General features: G+C 43.1%; 1 pseudogene; it reads right to left on the reverse strand.

Moving 5' to 3' along the window:
- Positions 1 to 507: 507 nt before the first annotated feature.
- Positions 508 to 2,385, reverse strand: LOC102438799 (annotated as a pseudogene).
- Positions 2,386 to 7,160: the final 4,775 nt, after the last annotated feature.

Consider the following 7,160-nt stretch of genomic DNA (forward strand, 5'->3'; position numbering starts at 1 on the left):
AGGCATCAGATAAAACAGCTTCAAAAGTAAAGAAAAGCACCCTGGCATGGTGGCTCAGTTGACTGGAACTACTTCCTGTACACCAAAAGATTGCATGTTCAATTCCCTGTTAGGGCACATATCTAGGTTGCAGGTTCATTCCCTGCTTGGGGGTGTACAGGAGGCAACCAATGGATTTTTCTCTCTCACATAGATGTTTTTCTCTCTCGCTCTCCCGCTCTCTCTAAAATAAATTTAAGAAATACATATCTTTAGGTGTGGATTTTTTTTTAAGTTCAGGAAAGTTAAAATTAAATACAAAGTAAATAATAGAAATAAATATAAATCAACATAAAATAAAATAACCATAAATAAAAATTAAACTATACATAAGAAAAAAAAATAAAATAGAAATTTTTAGTGTTTCAACAAATAAGTTTCATTCCTTTAGAATCTTACAGCAAGTAATTCAGAAATTTCAATAAATATATTTATTTGTTTTTGACTCATTATACTGTTCTTGGGCTATTACTGTAGTTGTTGCTTGTCATAATCCTTTATTAATCTTTTAATATGAGCCAGCTTTTTATAAAGATACTGATATCTATATCTTTCTGAAAAATAATTGGGATGAATCTGTCTCATTTTATGATATTCTAGTGACATTTTTTTAGTAATTTTATCATATTCTTTTGAGTCTGGAGGAAGGTGCTTCCTTTTTGAATCTAGGTTAGTAAATATGCTAGATACAGTCTGCATCTTGTCATACAAGGCTCGATACTCATCATATTCTGCTTTAAATTCCTGTTTATAATGCTGACGTTGCTCAGAGGAAACTATAGTGACATAGTTAGTCAAATAGTCCTGTAGCCCAGATGTTGAACAAGTGTTCCCAGAGTCAGTGCTAACCTGTTCAACTTCTTCACAGGATTCTGGATTTGAACCTTCACTTTGTCTTTCAGAATCTGTCTTCTGTTTCTCCATCAGCTCAATATGATGCTCTTGGCTATTTACTTTGTGCTCCATAATTTTATATTGAAACTTCTTGGACATCAAATGTTTATTTTCCATGAGGTTCCGAAACTTTATTTGAGTTGGAATAGGGGCTAATGTCTTCAAAGAACTATGTTTATCGCACTGATTTTCGCAGATACTGTTTTGACTAAAGCTGACAACATATGGATCTTGACTCCCCTGATCTCCTGCAGTGTTGCAGGAATTGCTGTTGGAATGCACAGGCTGAGAAGAATTTGAAATAGGAAAGTGGATTACAGATAGTGCTGAAAGAATGGGATTGGCAGTAGCTTCAGAGGGTGATGGGAGATCCACAGCAGATCCTTTACTGCTGTTATTCAAATAACCATTAGATGATGACTGTACTGTAGTTTTCATGTGAGCTATTCTAACTTTTTTTTTCCTAAGAGGATCAATAACAGCTGAATTGTAAAATTGTTCCTGAGAAGATGATGTTTCATCTGTACTAGAACTTAGAGAAGAATCTGGGTAATTGGTGCCTGTGACATTCTGAAATAGACCTACTTTTTTGGAAAGCACCAACTCTAATGACTTCCTTTCTATTTCATTGTACCCAGGCCAGTCTCTTTGGAGCTCTTTAAAAATATTATCCTTTAAGGTGTATGAAAAATCCTGTGTATTCAGATTGGCTACTTGTTGCAGGATTTTTCCAAGGGAGTTACTGTCCCTTTTTTGGATGCCATCTTTCTGAAGTCGAAGAAGGAGTTCAGGTTTCTTATAGTCTTTCAATGCCAATAAGTGAATAACCCTGTCCCTATATGGTCGCAGATAGACACTGCTGGTAACCCGTGATTTTCTAATTGTATATGCAGGGTTAATGGGAGTTGTTCTTTTTCTCTCAGTCGTTGGATCTGAAATCATTTGTGGTATTTTGCGAACTGGTATTCTTTTCCCTACACGTGGTCTAATTTTTATCAATTTCTTGCAAAATTCTTCCTCTTTCTGGGCCCTTCTTACTTGTGTCATTGGATAGGAGTTGGCTGTTCTACACACTATTTCATCTGGCAACAATTGCATGCAACTGAGCTCTGAAGGACTATAGCTTGAGTCAGTTTGTTGGTTATGGTCTTCCCGGTTTTTGTTATTCATATTTGACAACTGAAAATTAAACTTGTATACATCAGTGGGTGAATTATTTGGGGGGATATTGGTAAGTCCCTGGAGTCCTTGGGACTGAAGAGAAACTTGAAGGGGTACTATGTTGTCATGGTTCTGATAAGGGTCAATTGTCTGTATTGCAGACCTGGTAAGCTGCGTGTGCTGCACAGTGACATTGTCTAGCCTTGGCTCTAAACTGTCTACCTTCTCCATTGATACCTCTCCTTCCCAATATACTGCTTCTTGCATTGCTCTGACTCCAGAGGCTTCCATATAGTCAGATCTGTAAAGATCAAAGTTAAACAGTAAAAAAAAAAAATTAGAAAACAATGACTCTCCTTGGCAAAAAATTGTATCTCATATTTCTACTTTTACAGTGTAATTCTTAAATATTTTTTTCCAATGGAGCAAAGGAAAAAAATATATGCTTGATACAGAAACTGGGTGCCAAAGTATGTTGTAAGATCTAATCACTTTACATTGTTTTTCCTTTCACATTTTTAGTTTCTCTTCAGGAAGAACTGTTAACTCTAAGTGGAAAGTGCTAAACTATTCCCTGAGTTCAGTGCATAAATGTCATCTCTTTGTAGATCCACCATCAAGTAAAGGTATTTGTTGATGGGATTAACAGGTGTCACAAGCTTATGGAAACTAGAGGAGAAGGCTTCCAGGTAACATGATTAGCACTAAGTCCTCTTTATATTTATGCTGATATGCAAGTAAGCTGTTGAGTCCTTCTTAGGATTAGAGCCTGGCCTATCAACAGGGGCTTTCATTTGGTAGCTGAACATATACTTTTGTAGTAATAGTGGGTGAAAGCCAACATCTTAGAGATGCTCATTTTTCTTTCTCAACGTTTTAACCATCACCAATGAGTGGAATTTTCATCTTCTTAGCTAGCCACTTACATCTATTATTCTGCTGCTTTGCACTCCTCCTTCAGCAGAAACTCAGCAAATCACAGATTTTTTAGGTAAAATTGCCCATGCTGAAAGAAATCTTGCAGCTAGGCATGCTAGTGGTGTCTTTAAGGGCTACATTTATTTTACTATTCTCTGAATATGCTCCCAATCTTGCTCTTGTCAGCCTTTCCTTCATATTCCTTTTGCCCACAAATGTACTTCCCCTAGATCTTTGCTTGTATTGTTCCTTTGCTTTATTTAGAGAGCCCTTGCATGACTATTCTGTATAAAAAGTGACCTATTCATACAGCTATTCCAGTGCTCTCCTTCCACTATATTATTTTACTTTTCTTTATAGGATATTTACTAGCTGAATTTATATTACATATATTCATTTGTTTAATGTAAGTCACCCTCACCAGAATATTAGCTTAATTTGGGCTTGGGTTTTGCCATAGTCTTTGGCACTACTATACCTATAGTGCTTAGAACAGTGCCTGGCAGACATAGTAAGCACTCAATACATATTTACTGAACAAATGAATACATCAATGCTCTCTACTTTTAAATCTCACTTGTGTTGGGTTCAGCCAGTTATATTTCAACTCAACCTTAGAAACCCAGGTCAAATGTCAAGTCATCTACACTAATAAAAGAGAAACATGCAAATTGGTGTCACTCTGCTACACCAAAAGCCACACCCATCAGCCAATCAGGAGTGAGTATGCAAATTAACACAAGCAAGATGGTGGCAGCCACAGAGCTGGAGTGAGCAGAAGGCTTGGGTTGCCCCCAGCGATGGAGGAAGCCAAACTTCCCACCCACCCTGGCCAGCCCTGGCCTCTGCTCAAGGCTACAAAGTTTCAATAATGGAAGATAAATAAATCCCAGATACCTGCTTCCCTCCGCTCAAGGAGGTGTTGAAAAAAAAAAAAAGTAGAAAAGGAGGGGCTGGGAGCTTGGGTCACCGGGGACCGTGGCCAGCCTGCAAACAGCCATCAGCCCCTCACCCAGGCTGGCCAGGCACCCCAGTGGGACCCCCCACCCTGAAGGGGTTGTGGCCAGCCTGCAAAGAGCCATCAGCCTCTCACCCAAGCTGGCAAGGCACCCCAGCAGGAACTCCCACCCTGAAGGGGGTGTGGCCAGCTTGAAAACAGCCATAGCCCCTTACCCAGGCTGGCCACACACCCCCAGTGGGAACCCTTACCCCATGGGGGTGTGGCCCGCCTGCAAACCACCACTGGCCCCTCACCCAGGCTGCCCCACACCCCAAGGGAACCCTCACCCTGATTCAGGACACCCTTCATGGCAAATCAGCTTGCCCCCTCCCATGCACCAGGCCTCTATCTATACTAATAAAAGGGTAATATGCTAATTAGACTGGGAGACCTTCCAGGAGACCTTCCAGGAGACCTTCCGGATGTTCTTCTGGACAAAGCCATGGTGGCAGGGCAGAGGTAGAGGCAGTTAGAGACCAAGAAGGGAGGGAAGTCGTGGGTGATCAGGCTGGTGGGGGGTGGCGCCATTGGAGGTAAGCAGACCAGCAGGGGGGCCAGTTGGGGGCAAACAGGCCATCAGTGGGGGTCAGTTGGAGGTAATCAGGACAGTGGGGGGGCAGTTTGGAGTGAGCAGGCCAGCAGGGGGGCAGTTGGGGGTGAGCAGGCTGGCAGGGGAGGCAGTTGGGGATGAGCACACTGGCACAGGGGGGAAGTTGGGGGTTATCAGACTGGTGGGGAGCATTTGGGGGCAAGCAGGCCAGTGCCAGGGGGCAGTTGGGAGCGAGCAGGCTGGAAGGCAGAGTGGTTAGAGGCAAACAGGCAGGTGAGGGGTTATGAACCAGCAGTCCAGGATTGCGAGAGGGATGTCCAACTGCCGGTTTATTCCCGATCCCTGTAAACCGGCAGTAGGACATCCTTCCAGGGGTCCCAGATTGTAGAGGGTGCAGGCTGGGCTGAGGAACACCCTCTCCCCCATGCACGAATTTCATGCACCAGGCCACTAGTATGTAAGATATATCTCTAGCAAAAAAATAATACTTCCCTTTATAATTCCAGAGCACTTTGTATTACTGCTATGAAAAACACTGCACAGTGTCATATATTACTTATGTATTTGTTTACTCCACTAGACTCTGGTCTCTACATTTATGGCAACTACATTCTACTCAAATTGTATGACCCTTCTTTTTTTTCCCAGTACCTTACTCTAGATCAGCAGTACAAGATATATTACTATCACATCAAAAAATTATATTCAGTTTGTTAGTGTCAGAGACATGTTCTGTTCCTCTTTAAGAATTTTTTTCATCTTCCTATTAACTTTAGAGTACATCTGTATTTTAAAAAATGAAATCACCTCAGAGAGAAAGTAAAATACTTCCTCAGAAAACCAATGAAACACTGAAGTATAATCAGCAATATAATATTCTAATGTATGCACAAATGCTTTGTTTGATTCTTCCTGAGACCTCTAGTAGACACAGGAATAAATAATATGTACTTCATATCTTTAACTCTGCAATCTTTAGGAGAGTAAACAGAATGTTTCTAGGATAGTCCTATTCCAGGTACAAATAATAACAAAGTATTCCTTAGCAAAAGCCTGGGAAGGTGGTACATTATGACAAAAAGTAAAAAATAGTATTGATAGACATAAGACTTAAAAACATAAAGAAAGATGTCATGATTTCTGAAACAAAAACTAATTGCAAAAATACCAAACATTTCCAAATTGCCACATATATTTCATAAAATTACAATAAAAATTTGAGCAATATTTTTTTCTTTAAATCTGTCAAAACTATTCTAAAATTCAACTGTAAGAAGAGCTAAAAGAATTTCACAATGAGACTAACAGCAGGGAATTATTCCTATTATATAACATAAAACTACAATAATTAACAGAGTGAGGAACTAGCATAAGGAGAGATCAAAAATTAAAGTGAACATATATGTGAGATACGGAGCCCAGGAATTTAATAAATGATTAAAAAGTCCATCAATAATCAACATAAAAGGATAGATCATTACATAAACACCGATTAAGACACATTGTCAACATTTTAGCAAAAACATAAAAATGAAATCTCTCTTCACAGGATATTATAGAATGAACTAGTGGCCCGGTGCATGAAATTTGTGCGGGGGGGGGGGGGTACCTCAGCTCGGCCTGCACCCCTTCCAATCTGGGACCCCTGGAAGGATGTCCTACTGCCAGTTTACAGGGATCGGGAATAAACTGGCAGTCGGACATCCCTCTCTCAATCCAGGACTGCTGGCTCCTAACCACTCACCTGCCTGCCTGCCTGATTGCCCCTAACCACTCTGTCTGCCAGCCTGCTCACCCTCAAATTCCCCCCGCCAGCCTGATCATCGCCAATTGCCCCCTGTGCCAGTGTGCTCACTCCAAACTGCCCCCCTGCTGACCTGCTTGCCCCCAACTGCCCCCCTGCTTGTCCCCGCCTTCCCTCCCCACTGGCCTGCTCACCCCCAACTGCCACCTTGCTGGCCTGCTCACTCCTCACTGCCCCCCCCCCACATTCCTGATGACCCCCACTGATCCCCACTGACAGCCTGCTCGCTGCCAACTGGCTCTCCTGCTGGTCTACTCACCCTCAACTGCCCCCCTGCTGGCCTGATCACCCCCAACAGCCCTCCCCCACCGGCCTGATCATCCACAACTGCCATCCCATTCTGGCCTGATCACCCACAACTGCTCTCTTGGCCTCTAACCACCTCTACCTCAGCCCCGCCACCTTGGCTTTGTCCAGAAGAACGTCCAGATCTCCTGGGAGGTCTCCCAGTCTAATTAGCACATTACCCTTTTATTAGTTTGGAGGCTTGGTGTACGGGTGGGGGCTGGCTGGTTTGCCCTGAAGGGTGTCTTGGATCAGGGTGGGGATTCCCTTGGGGCATGGGGGAAGCCTGGGCGAGGGTTCTGTGGTGGTTTGCAGGCTGGCCACGCCCCCATGGGGTGAGGGTCCCTACTGGGGGGGCGTGGCCAGCCTGGGTGAGGGGCTGAGGGCTGTTTTCAAGCTGGCCACACCCCCTTAAGGGTGGGGGATTCCTGCTGGGGTGCCTGGCCAGCCTGGGTGAGGGGCTGATGGCTGTTTTCAGGCTGGTCATGCCCCCCAGCGGGGACCCTCAC

This window comes from Myotis lucifugus, unplaced genomic scaffold (assembly GCF_000147115.1).
Source record: "Myotis lucifugus unplaced genomic scaffold, Myoluc2.0 scaffold_40, whole genome shotgun sequence".
NCBI lineage: Eukaryota > Metazoa > Chordata > Mammalia > Chiroptera > Vespertilionidae > Myotis > Myotis lucifugus.